Source organism: Rhinichthys klamathensis, unplaced genomic scaffold (genome assembly GCF_029890125.1).
Source record: "Rhinichthys klamathensis goyatoka isolate OS25496 unplaced genomic scaffold, OSU_Roscu_1.1 h1tg000170l_1, whole genome shotgun sequence".
Lineage (NCBI taxonomy): Eukaryota > Metazoa > Chordata > Actinopteri > Cypriniformes > Leuciscidae > Rhinichthys > Rhinichthys klamathensis.
The window spans coordinates 1,726,986-1,741,234 of NW_026606701.1; the positions used below are offsets into that span (position 1 = coordinate 1,726,986).

General features: G+C 38.7%; 1 long non-coding RNA gene across 1 annotated transcript; it reads left to right on the forward strand.

The window, feature by feature from the left end:
• The first annotated feature begins 4,918 nt into the window (after nt 1-4,918).
• Nucleotides 4,919-5,546, forward strand: LOC130091744 (uncharacterized). Its single transcript, XR_008807857.1, has 3 exons — nt 4,919-5,098; nt 5,207-5,280; nt 5,383-5,546. It is a non-coding gene; the product is annotated as an uncharacterized LOC130091744 (long non-coding RNA).
• The last annotated feature ends 8,703 nt before the right edge of the window (nt 5,547-14,249 follow it).

The following is a 14,249-nucleotide window of genomic DNA, read 5'->3' on the forward strand; positions in this document are numbered from 1 at the left end:
TTAGAATGCATTGGCATTACAAAGTAATGAAGACAGATGCCGGGTGATAATAAAAGGCATGTGGCATTAGATGATTAACTCATGTAAGGAAAATCTGATTTAAACTTCTAACAACTTTATCGCTTTGTTTTTTTTTATGATATTAATACATTTAGTCAATGTTACAGCATGTTATATTCATTAGTTTTGCTCCTCTAAAATTGCATCTCATTTTAGTAGATGAAAATGACTTTAGTTGTTGAGAAAGTGCATTGTATATTATAAAACATCTCAACATTTAACGAAACAAAATGTCAACCTCATTGTGAAAAGCCGATCACCTGAAATAACAAAGTGTAATACTCAATATGTGTTTTTTTTTGTTCTTTATTTTTACAGGCAAGTCATTAAGAACAATTTACAATGGCAGTAGCCAAATACATACAGGTTAACAATTACATTAAATACAATTTAAAACACAACACAGTAGACAACACAAAATGATTATGTAGAGAAACAACTGCATGTGTCCGTGAACAAGGATGATATAATAGTTTTAAAAGATGAAATTGAAAATTAGTGTATCTAGTTTGAGAATATTTTGCAGAGCGTCCTAATGGTTATTGTTGTCATAGAAAGAGTGTATTCCCAACATTCTGTCTAGCATGTAATGTTTTTTAGCTAGTTTCTGATTTGCTGACTTATTTTGGATTCCTAACATATAGCACCACTGATTATTCAGAGAATGGCCTGAAAAAGCCAAAAAGATGAATCACAATAGATTAGCTTTAAAACCAACATAATCCAACAATTTCACAGTGACTCATTGTCTAAGACTTCTTAGTCTTAGTCTTAGCCTGCTGCCTCATGTAAAAGAAAGACTTAATCATTAAACTAGAGCGAAGCTGTGTGAATTGTTCTACAGCTCATTCTCTCGCTCTGTAAGGCAGGAGCGATAGAAGCTTTGTCGAGGCTTGAAAATGCATGTTTGGAAATTCATCTTTGGGCAGTCATTACACCATCATTATCGAGTTTTGAGCGCACTTTCAGATTGTCTTGATTGCCACAGTCAAAATCCCATGTCAAAGTTTGTTTTAATTACACTTAAACAGGTGTTGCTAAGCTAGAGACAGATAACGGAATCATCAGCCGCATTTGCAAAACAATGAGCGTGAAGCAACAGACTTGGCTGTCATTTAAGATGACTTTGCATAATTATGCATCTATTGAATAACTTTGCATAATAATTCATGTGTTAATGCTCCCCATGAGAATCTAAAGCATGGATCATAAACCTGAAAAACCATGTGGGTTTGCGTGTAATTGCTGTCCATTCTCTTTAACCTGTTCCAATGACAGGTCAAATGTATTGCGACTGTAAAAGACACCCATGCACAATATTAGCTCAACACACTCAGTTTGACAGGGGAAAATGATAACAAGAAACCATATGACTAAATGAAACATAGTAAAAAAAAAAAAAATTGTATGTGGCTACATTTATACTAATGCCTAATGCACACATGCTATTTTGACATTTTTATATGTCAAACATTTATTTGTCGTATTTCCCTATATATTTGCCTTACAAAAGACAAAATGTATTCTTTTTAAAAGGCAGTTTGAATGCAAGTCTGAATCTTCAATCCCCACATTTCTGACAGACCATGTAAAAATTAATATTTCACATAATATTTGCACCTTTTGGCCAGAGTTTGCACCTTTGTTTGGGCCTTCAGCTGTCTTTTCCCTTTCTCTACTGATCTACTGAAACTGAAATCTCATATACTGTCTGAATAGATTCTACATTTAATAAGGAACTTCACGACTGTTACAAAAGTATGCATATGTGTATAGTATGAATATTAACAAGCATGAATGTGTGTAGTATGAATGCTGTATGAATGTACATCCGCCATCATTTTGGCATTGCCAAGTCTCCCATGGTTTATGGATAGTAAAGTGTCCATAAAGTGTAATTGGATGTGAACTTCAGAATCATGGCATAAGTACTAGGTCATCTGGATACTTTTTTTGCCTATACTGTTTTATGAATACTATGAATTCAGACATACCAATCATTTCACATACTGCTTTCACCTACTTTATAGAATGGAGATATGCGTATTCAAACACAGGCTTGGTGTCTGAGACAAATTCTTGGCTCAGAGCAAAAGAAGTAACAACAGAATTTTAAAGCTGCTGTCCGTAGCTTTTTTTGGGTTAAAAATTATCCAAAATACATATTTGATAAAATACATAACCAGCCAGTGTTCAAAACTATCTGCTTGCCTTAGCTCGATGCAAAACGGTAAGCTTGTAATAATGTTTTTAATTTTAGTGGTACTGGTGGATTTCCGCGGGAGATTCGAGCATGTCTTTGCGTCATTACGTCACATCTGTACACATAAAGAAGGAGTCTCGGCTAGTATAAGCTATATTGCGTGTGAGGATGTTGGAGGTAGAGATTTATAGCCTTTTCTCACAGCACTTGATATAATTGAACTGATCAATTTGATGGCGGATCCAGAAAGGTTCAAACGACGATCATCATCAGTGACAACTAGAGACTCACCCGCTGTAACATGCAAAAGACTTCGTTCGGACTTCGGAGTGGCTACAGAAAAAAAGAGACTGCAACCGGACCCATGCGAAAACAAGGATAATATCGGAAGGACATTACATGATGTAGTCACGCAATGCTTGCTGACGTTGTTAACATTAACAATTTGAGAACATAGTATAGCTACTTTGCACGGTTTTGCGTGAAATGATAATTTATAAGCAATTGTTAGATTTAATCAGCGCGATTTACTGCAATGTCAGACCCAGAACAAAAGTGAATGTTTCTTACTAGTTCAGATGACATTTCCCGGTGAAAATTGTTATGTTGGTCATACTTCCAAAAATAATAATCTGTGATTCTGAATGACAATATCCCCAGATAGCAAAAAATATCGGCACGGCTTCTTTTTGCCGCCGGCCCCAAACTGTCGGCTATAGGTGCGCCCCGCTGGCGGAGATGAAACGTTTGCCGCCGAATACGTCACTCCCATTTCTTGCGAGATGCCGCCGGCGAACAGCCGCCGGGCCGCCGACTTCATTCTCTCTGGCGGTTGCCGCCGTCTAAATGAACCGCGGCCGGCTGGCGGCAAGCCGCATTGAAATCGACCAGCCATGTCATTGGCATGAGTGGAACTGACAGCATTTTAACTTTCACATTTAAAGCGATTATAATTATTATGTGAATTATATCAAATTTTGTTATTGTTGTTGCTCCAAAGTCATTAGGGTTTATAACAGATTTGACTCATTCTGATTCCATGATAAGGTTTAGGAAAATACATTTAAATTACGTTGAAACTCTGAAGCGATTCAGTGATAGGCCTATGTAAAATATATAGAATTATTTTATTCACTTAAGGTGACAATTCTTTACATTTCTTTGATTTATGCACAATTGAGATGCACAAATAGTCCAAAAAGAATTCCTTTTGTAAAACTTACTTGGCAATAAATATCTTTCTGATTCTGATTAGGTTTTAAAATAAATATTTCATTCATGGTATGAACAATTTAGCAGAATAAATGGATGAAGTTAGACTTTTCACCAATGCCTAAAATCAGTGAACAGTGAAAGACATCTGCAACTTGGCCAAAAGCTTGGGTATGCTTTAGATTTTTTTTATTAATTTGCAACCATGGTAATATTTATAATAAACATGAAAATCCCTGTTTTGACCTGAAAGATAAAGTGAAATATTTAGAAATATTTTGTCTCTCTGTCACCCCAGGAAATTTCGTTTATGTCTTTCATTTTTTTACAAGCTCGATTTTTTTATTTTTATTTTACCTTTTACAGGTAAGGGATTAATTTGCAATTGCGAGTTTTGCAATCTGTACAAATGTTTAAGAAAGTATTAAAGCACAAACAGAGAAGTACCTCCACCGGCCGAGAGGGGCAGTACCTAAAAAACGGAAGCAGATTTACCAACACAACAGTGGCCACTCGTCACACGATTTCAGTATTTGGAGAGGATATCCTATCTAGTCATTGACTACGATCTTTAAAGTAAGTACATTTTTCCTTTTTGTGTAACGCAATATTATGTTCATTTTTTAAATTTTTAGTTCAGCTTTTTCAAATATGTTCTTGCCTTACTAGTCAAGCTAGTAAGTTAGCCTTGTTTACAAAGTTTTCGTCATGTTTCTGACATAGCTAACGTTAGTTAGGCTAACGTTACTTAGTTTCTTCCTGGCGTTAGTTTTTTCTTTTCTTCTTTTAACTATATTTACGTATGTTTATGCAAGTGTGAGTACTACAGTATGTGGTTTAAGATAGTATTGGTCAGTCGAATAATTAACTAACTTACGTAACCAAATCCTGAAGGACAATTCTCCCGCCCACGTGGGAATGGTAACGTTAGCAAAATCTTTACAACAAGAAAGACTGATCAGTATAACTTGTGTTGTTTTCTAACTAAACATAATGATGTTTTGTTTGATTCGACAACCATGCTGCTAGTCTAGATTAACTTACAGTGTTAGCTAACACATGTTGCTTCGCCTTTTTTACTCACTGAATTCAAGCATGTTCGACATGTTGAAATGTATCTAGCTACAGTAGATCGCCAAAGCTTTACATCTAGAAAGAAAGCTTTACATCTAGAAAGTTTAACTTTTGGTGTTTTCTTACAAAAATAACGATGTATGTGTGTGTGTATATATATATATATGTATATATGTGTGTATATGTATATATGTGTGTAAATGTATATGATTGTGTTTGTCTGAACATGGTTTTCTGTTGATCCACTTGTGAAAATGACTCGTTTTTTGAAGGGGTGAGCATTTTAATGTTATTGATTTTGCCTGGAAATTAATCAAAGTATAATTTATGCAAAATGTTCTTCTATTTTAGATGGTTCACATTGTTCAGTTTATCAACGAGGAGGATCTGCCATTTGCAGTGGTTCCGCAAGAGTGGCTCAGCGAGAGCATGTGCCATTGGCCCCCATTTAACCTCAGCAAAAAGACGAAGGCAACAATTTAGCCATCCTCTGCACACCTCCACACAGCACCTGGGAGAAACATCATTTTAAGTTCATGAAGGGAGCAGGTAAATGGGTCTGACTTGTGTATTTGATTTTCCTGTATTTCATCTGTGTAATTTATTTTCTGTTTATTGTGGATAACTGACTCTTTCATTCATTATTCCCTACTCTAGAATCTTGGAAGTCTCAAGAAAAAAAACTCTAGAAAGATGCATCGATTCCAGAAAACCAGGAAAATGCTGAACTGGTATGTAAAATCTATTGCTGTTATGCTGGATTTGTGATCCTGCCACTAAACTATACCATTTGTTAGATTTTCAAATTTCTGTTTCCTCTTTCTCGCAACCAGGTTTCTCCCCAGTAATCCAGACTCCACTTCACAGAGCCAAGAGTTTGAGTACAAGTAAGTGATGTTATTTGTGAAGTTTTTTTGTCTTGGAAACTATTGCTTCTATTTGAAGTCGGCATGAACCGGAAGTTACAAACGACTTTTCTCCAGTGTTGTGACGTATTTAAAAGTGAAAAAGTATATTGAACGGAGGGCAGGGTTTTACTCTAGCGCTCCTCTTCTCCATCTCTGCTCATAGCACGGTTTAAGGGGAGTTGCCACGCCCTCGCGCCATAGCACATGACCGGAAGAGAAGAGAAGTCGTTTCGAGGGGGAGGGAAGGGTAACGTATTTGATTAAAGATTATAAGGCTACATGAATTTTAAAAGAATAATGAAGTGCACAGATAAATCATTTATAATAAACACTACAATATTACATATAAAAATACGAATTGTAAAATCTTACTTCAAGAGCAGGTGAAGCAAGTTCAACAAACAATGTTGAAGACGTTTGCTTGCACTGAGCAATTAGGTACAACTTGCAAACAGCACCTGTGGTTGTCGGTTTAATTCCCACTGGGGCTACCTGTACATCTAGTAGACCTAGATATAAAGTAAAATTTAAGATTGTATACTGCATATATTACAGTCTGAATCCTTAGCCTTTCACATTTTTTATTTATTTATGAGAAGCTTCAGAGAAATGTAATTTGTAACACTTTTTTGGATTTTCAGCTTGGTGTAGGGGATAAAGCATGTTTTAGAGACATGTTCCTGAAGACCATTGTTCAAAGTAAGTTGGATTTTTTTTTTTTGATTTAATTAGATGTGTATGTCCTATTGTCCTCATGCAATTCAAATTAAATGACAGATCTGTATTTTCTATATTAGCCATCCGGAAGGACCCGGCAACCCAGGATCCACTGATGAGGCGGTCCAGGTTAACGTTACGCGTTACCTGAAAGGAGCATCTGACCGTGAAGGCAGAAAAAGGCGCCGCACAGCTGAGAGGGACCCACAGCCGACCACTTAAAACTATACTGACTACTGACACCCCAGAATCACTGACAACTGGAATCCTTTCTTTATCTTGCAGTCAGTAGAATCAAGACCCCTAAAGAAGTCAGAAGTGTCAGACTACACTCACTCACTGTGGAAATTACTTTCTTTTTTTCTTTTTCAAATAAAGCTTGTAAATCCTTGTGCCACAGGTCAGCATTGCCGTTATAATGGCCTATTCTACTCCAGAGCTTTACTATAAATTACTACCACTTATCATATTGTTAGAAATGGCTTGTAAATGTAGTTATACTTTTATTTATTTGGTATCTTGCACATTATTTGGTATCAAATATCCTCTTTACTTGTCATAATGTTTACTGGTAATTTGTTACCCTAGAGCTGTCCTTTTTATATGAAAACTTATTGTAAGTGTTGTAATTGCAGCCTTTTGAATCCAAAATTGAATTGGAAACCTGCATGTTAGTATATTGATTTATTTATTTTTCTGTTATGTTTCAGTGATCTGAAACATCTTGTTTAAATGACAGTTACTGTACTTTGAAACGTGGAATAAAAATGCCAATTGTAAATTTGTCTGGTTTGAGCAATCATTATTCTTGATAAACTGCATGCTATAAATGAAAAAAATATATATATATATATATCTAGCCAGAATAAGCGGCGGCAGAGCGCTCGAAAATAGCGTTTGCCTCCGGCGGGCCGCGGAAGGACGGCCTTCAATATAAAGCGCGGCGGAACGGCGGTTGGCCCGCGGGCCGGCCGCTTAACGAAGGCGGTAGGAAGGCGGCTGCCGCTTTTAAAAAGCGGCTGCCGCCGGCGGTGCGCCGTCCAACGTGTTTGCGATGTCGCCATTCTGACGCTCCTACTGCCGCCGGAGAACCGACGGTGGTCCGCCGACTCATTGCTATCTGGGTCCACATCGGCGCGGTGACTGACAGCTGCACACTCTCCTCAAACACTGTGTTCATCCGCGCTGTGCCGTGTCGAGGGTGTTGAACTACAACCCACGTAAAGTTGATAATTCCGCGAATGACTGCAATTGCAGATTTCGAACAGAGATGGCGACAAAGAGGAAAAATGCCGGACTGCAGCTTTAAGTAATCCATATAGGTTTCGATATAAGTGTTGATTTGTTGCTCACAATTGTGCTTATACAGTATATTTCACACTGCAGTTTTTTTTGTATCACAATATGACTTACTTTATCTCACAGTTACCGGCTTTATTGTTTACTCCGAGGCTTCCGTATAGTGATCTGTGCCAAAAGGATCTGAATTGGTCGACAATGTAAATGCAGCCGGTGAGACTAACTCAGCAGGCTCTGTTCATTGTGAAGGATCTAATTAGTAAAAAAGTGCATCAGCTCAAAGTCAAAATAAACATATTTTCTCTTATTCTGGAATGCAGAGCAGCAGTGAGTCTGTGATGACCCTTTGGTCAGTAGGTCTGCACTTCTCTCTTCTAGTTTTTGGCAGACCCAGGGGGACCCGTGGGCTGAAGCGAGGTGTTCCATCCCCCTTCTGCCATGTCAATTCCAGCCTCTAGCCCTGGCCGACCAGTCAGAGCCCCGTGTTTGTCCGGGTGCCAACTTCTGAAGGTAAACAACATGCACAAGGGCGCAGAGGTCAGGCTGCCGGACCGTCTGGACAGAGGCGGCTTTTCCCCTAAAGACAGATTCTGTCAGGGGCTGAGGCTGGCCTGTCTGTAGCCCGCTGAGCTTCGAAACCCGCCTGTCACTGTGGCTGACATCACGTCAAGCGCTGGGCCTGCAGTTGTCATGGCGTAGTGCTGCTTCCTGTCTCAGACGCGCATCTTAGAATTCAGTAGTCGTATCCTTGTGTGTGTGAGGATGGAGGATCTCGCTACAATTTAAAGGCGTGCTGTCAGTCAACACTGAACAGGCCGAGGCTTGAATACTGAGGCTGCCTACATAAGAATATGTGTATAAACAACGACAAGAGGATGTAAATTAATAAATGATGCCTGACCTTCTGGAAAATATAGCATAAAGGCTGTAGCTGTCTTTTGAAGCATGATAGCTGGTTTCTAGCAGGCCCAAACCGGTTATTAGCTGTCAACAAGATGGCTAAGGTAGTCAAGCTGGTTTTTAAAACATAATGGATGATCGACCAGCAAATTGCCTGAAAACCAAAACACTGCTACCTGTTCCAAAGTGAGATCTGATTTGAAGATGTAAATGTTTCAGACTCCAGACTGTAATCTTATCTGCTACACGATAAGTAGCCCCTTGCCCAAAAATAACTGATTGTGGGAAGAAAAAGAGGAAATGAGAAAGCGGTGGGTTCCCAGTCAAGGTTGCAAGTGAAGGAGTTTGTATAATGTGAAGCAGGTAGTAGAGGAATAAATAGAAAGCGACTGTTTTGAAAATGCCAGTTTTGCCAGACAACAACAGGGAAGCCTCATTAAAAAGCTGCATGATTTTAATATTTAGTGACCACACTGGTTCAACATTGCAGTTTCCTCTCATCATTTACAGTTATAGTGATTACGTCACAATCACATATTTTGGTTAAAAAAGATATGAAAGCTTCAGCATAAAGTTCTGCCAGGAAGACTTAATTATTACGTCACTTATTACCTTCACATCTATCCAATCACGTCCTTATACTCGCTGTATAAAAGATTGGTACTTACACACGTTTGAGTTCGCAGATGCTGTCGCGACAACTACCTCCATCCTCCCCACCACCACCAGGATGGTCCCGTCCATAACTCCCAGGGGGGTCTGCTGCGCCCCTGCCTTCATCTTCAGGCAGGAAATGCAGATCCGCTACCCTCGGATCATGAACTACGGACGGGGCCTACGCCAAAGAACTTTATAAATAATTGCTTGCTGGGCTGTCAATAAATGTATGCTTTGTTATACCATTATATCTCCCGAGTCTTTCTGGTAGAACTTTTTATATGTGGATTTTCTTTAAATAAAATGCATTTCAAAAATTAACGTGTTTTTCAGCCTATTCAATTTCAATTTCTGTGTTTACTGAGAAACATCCAGCATGTATTGTACATTAGCTACAGTAGCCTATATGTGCACAGATAAGACATACCCAGTAATTACATTTGTTATAGGTTTAAATAGGTAATTTGTATTGGTTTAAAGGAGCTTTTAAAAAGTAACTTCAAAAGTAACATAATCAATGAAATAATCTTGAAAACTTTGGATAATTAATGTCGTGAATTATTTTTGAGTGACTTCCCCAACACTAATCAAGTCTGTATTGTGATAATAACACTCTGTATTGTGCTTTTTTTGGGGACTCCAATGCTTTGATATGAAGGCCACAAGTTATTCACCGCAATGCAAATATCAGCAGATGAGATAATAAACTCTTGTGAGTGAAATGCACTTCGGTAACAGTTCTCCATTCACAGAGTATCAAGAATTGGATTTTTCATGCTCGAGGTCACACTCAAGCACTGTTTTACTGTGGGCTCTGTGGAAATATGTCTGCAGTGCAGTGAGTCATAGTATAATTCACCCTCTTTGACTCTCACCCCTTTGTGACTCCTCTTAGCTTATCAATTAAACCGCCACCAACGCATGGCGCTCTTCAAAGTGCTGCACAGAGACATTTGGACCAGCCGTGTAACTTGACATGACACCTGACGACCTGAGTGCAGACGGCAGATATACTCTCGAGTGCTCGCGCACACACTTTTGATTGTTTACGTCTCAATCAAACCAGGCAGAACTGAGAGCATTTTCGTCTGAAAGGAGATGTTGGGAATCTAAGGAGCCTGCCAGGTTCTCAAAGGTTCGGGAGAAGTCTGAGGCCTTAAGCTCATTAGAATGCTTGTGAATCAGCTTAAAACAGAAGGAGAACAAGACAAGCACTCAGGCCCGACCTCTGCTGCTCCCTCTAGCTCTGCCTTTGTCCTGAAAACCTCCGACATGGCGAGGCGCATGTTTGTGCAAGAGCTCACGGGCTCAAGCAGGCAGCTGGGTCACAATTGATAACTTATTAAAAAAAGACTCCAAACAAGGTGAAGATATATCAAGATAGAGGGAATTCTCATTTCGTTATTAAAGTAGTACAAGAGGGTAGATGTTTCTGTGTAGCCATGGAGGTTATTATGATGGAATTCCAGAGGAAAATATATATTTTTCATCTTTCATTTCAGATATATGTTTTATTTATCAGTATTAGCTTTGTCTCAGATGTTTCTGATCAAATTCAGAGGAAAGTCAAGAAATAAGATCATCTGGAAGAATTTTTTTGTTCATATTGTATCGTTCATGGTAACCGTGATTTTGCCAAGTAAGACATGTTCCGATCAACATATTTTGTTGATCCTGGAACAACATTCCTGTCTAAAAATTGGTCTGAACCCCATCCCTACCCCTAAAGCTAACCCTATAACTTCTAAAGTTATAACTCTAAAATCAGAGGGAAATGACCCTCTACCTAACTCTGGTTGTAAGCCAAAACTTGATATAAACTGTAAACTTGTCTCTCAAAGCTGATTGGTTGATTGGAATGTTGTTCAGGATCAACAAAGATGTTGATCCAGGAATATGCTGTGACATTCACCATAGTTCATAATCTCTGAATTTTGATTGCAGACTTTGGCATCGTGATAAATATGAGCAAGGTTTGTGACCATGTTAGTTTAGTGTAACGGACGACAGTAACGGGATGTAAATGCAATAACGCTCTTTATTAAAGTCCACAAGGAGGTCAGTAGGCACAAAACACAGACGGCAGCCAACACAGTAGACAGTCGGGCGGACACCAACGCAGGATGGATGGTGATGCAGGGACCTCGGTGGACGACTGGTGCTCTGATCCCGTGAAAGTCCCTCGTGACGGTGCTCGGTGATCCAGTGAAGGTGCGGAGAATCCAAACGAGAACGACGACGACGAAGACACAGGGAATCCACAATCCAACACGAACACAGGAACGGGAACAGGAAACACACCAGGAAAACCACAACGATCTGACAACATGGGACACCGGTTACTGAACATATAAAGGGACAAACAAATTGAAACCGGCTGGCGCTGCTGATCATCAATGATCAGTGACCACGCCCACAGACACACACACACACACACACACAACAGCACGCGAGACGAGAGAGAGACAGTGAATTCATGAACCGTGACATAGGGTCCATTTCTTTACTAGAATATTGGCTGTTTACTTATAAAGCACATATTAATGCCTTATTCTGCATGACCTTTTTCTACATTCCTAATCCTACCCAATACCTAAACTACCTTACTAACTATTAATAAGCAGTAATTAGGAGTTTATTGAGGCAAAAGTCAATAATTAGTTAATAGTAAGAATTGGACCCTAATCTAAAGTGTCACCCTATCAACATACCATTTTTCAGTAGCATGAGAGTAGTTCATCAGAATGGTATAGCTTTTCTGATAACAATCACTTTTTTCTCTCATAGTCACGGTATTGCAACTAAATAATATTTTGCAATCTGTGTTAAGGAAATAATAACATGCTCACCAGTATATGTAGTGCTGAAAAGTTCGCTTTGTTCATTTTAGTGAATTAATTAGCGAACTAAGTGTCCGAATCATTCATTCATACAAAAATAAATAAATAAATGTATCACATCGTGTTGTGTTGCTATGCAAGATTACATTTTATTATTACATGCACAAAAAAGTCTCTGCACACTCATTTAGGTGATTAGATTGAACTATTCCACTGCTTTAATTCATCCTCTGTGTTTTTCATTATGTGTTTTGATAGCCAACAACATCACGACTGTCACCAGAGACCATCGCCCATCTGCAGGTCACATTTGCAGTGGCACTCTGGGAGCTGGAGCTGAGCTGAGCATCTCTCTCCAGAACTGAAGCATTGCTGCTTTTCCTGTAGGTGGTGGACCACTTGGCAGAGGATGAGAAGTGGGTTTATTTCGCCTGCAGAGGGGGATAATTAAAATGCAAGCAAGCTGCGCCTGTTTCTCTTCTTAATTTAACCATAACGCTAGATACTAAATAATAACCCAGCTTTAAAGGAGGATACGTGTAACACATTCATGGCAGATTAATTAAATGTGTTTGTGGGTTGTTTTATGGCCTCCAGGGGTTTCGTGCACTTTGGCCAAACCTGATAAATTCAAAGTTTTGTACTTTGAGTGTAAGTTATCAAGTGAGGAGTATTTGGGCTGTTGACATTTTTCTGCTGAAGTGTGGCTCACAAAAACTAAGAACAGGAGGTGGCAAAAATTGCTAAAAATTGCTTTGATGATTGTTGTACCAAAGGCAACAGCTGCAATCAGAGGCATTTACACTTGGGTTGGTCACATCTTTTATCTGCCTCCAATAGGGATGCAAAAATGTTGAAAATGCGTCTGATATAGGCGATACGCTGATAAGCATATTTTTGTTATGGCTATACTTGGCTATGGCTATAATTCTATATGGCTAAAGATTACATTTTAAGAGTGTTATTAAATGATTAGTGTTTCATTGATTAACTTGTGAGCTTTAGATGTAACAGATGGTGGTAGTCTAGGCATCATGAAACTGACGCCTTGGGAATCATTTTGACCATGCTTCAATATTCGACGCTTTAGGCACCCTTTAGCGTCAGTTACATGACGCGATCCTAGGGCGTCATCTTACTGACGCTTTACCTTTAACGTCAGTTAGATGACGCTATATCTAATCCTAACCCTACCCCAGACCTAAACCTACCCGCGTCATGTAACTGACGCTAAAGGTAAATCGTCAGTAAGATGACGCCCTAGGATCGCGTCATGTAACTGACGCTAAAGGGTGCCTAAAGCGTCGAATATTGAAGCATGGTCGAAATTGTCATTTTAGTGACGCCTTGGGATGAGAATGTGTTGAAATAAATGAGAAATGAGCATGAACACAATTACATTTCCAATATCAGCTGATTTCAATGAATGAAAAAAATATCTAATATCAGCTGATAACCAATGTGCTACCACTACCTTTCAAAAGTGTGGGGGGTCTGTAAGATTTTTGCTCTCCAAGGCTGCATTGTTTGATTGAAAATACAGTAAAAAATAGTAGTGAATATGATCACAATTTAAAACAACTGTTTTCCATTTTAATATATTGTAAAATGTCATTTATTCCCGTTATGGTACAACTCAGCCATTACTTCAGTGTCACATGATCCTTCATAAATCATTCATGCTAATTTGATGCTCATGAAACATTTATTATTATCGATGTTGAAAACAGTTGTGCTGCTTAATATCTTTGTGGAAACCGTGATACATTTTTTTTCAGGATTCTTTGATGAATAGAAAGTTCACAAGAATTTGAAATTGAATTTTTTGTGACACTATTAATGTCTTTACTGTCACTTTTGATCAATTTAATTCATCCTTGCTGAATAAAAGATTTTTTAAAAGATCTTTTAAATCGCACTGACCCCATACTTTTGGACAGTATGGGCCCCATATGTATGTTGTGCGGCTCCTGAGGTCCTATCCATCTCTCAAATGCATGGACGGCATTTACACTCAGTCTTTTTATGACCTGATAGCTGTCCCTTCAGTAAAAACGCATGAAGTGCCCACGTGTAAACACTCCCATTGAAGTTCTGAGACAACATAGGGTCAAACAGTTGTTAACCACAACAAAAGACAAGAACAACTTAAAAGAAACTGCATGTTGTAAATGAACACATCAAAGTTCTCTGCTGTGTGCGTTGGTCTTTCAGCTAAATTTAATGATTAGCATATTTGAACATGCTCAAGTAGCCCCTTTGTACTTCCCACGTAAATTCAGATTTGCAGTTGAAAGTTATCTTTGAAAAGAAAGAACGAGGGGAAAAAAGGAAAAAAAAAATAGCCATTACATTTTTGAGTGACATCCATGTGCAGAG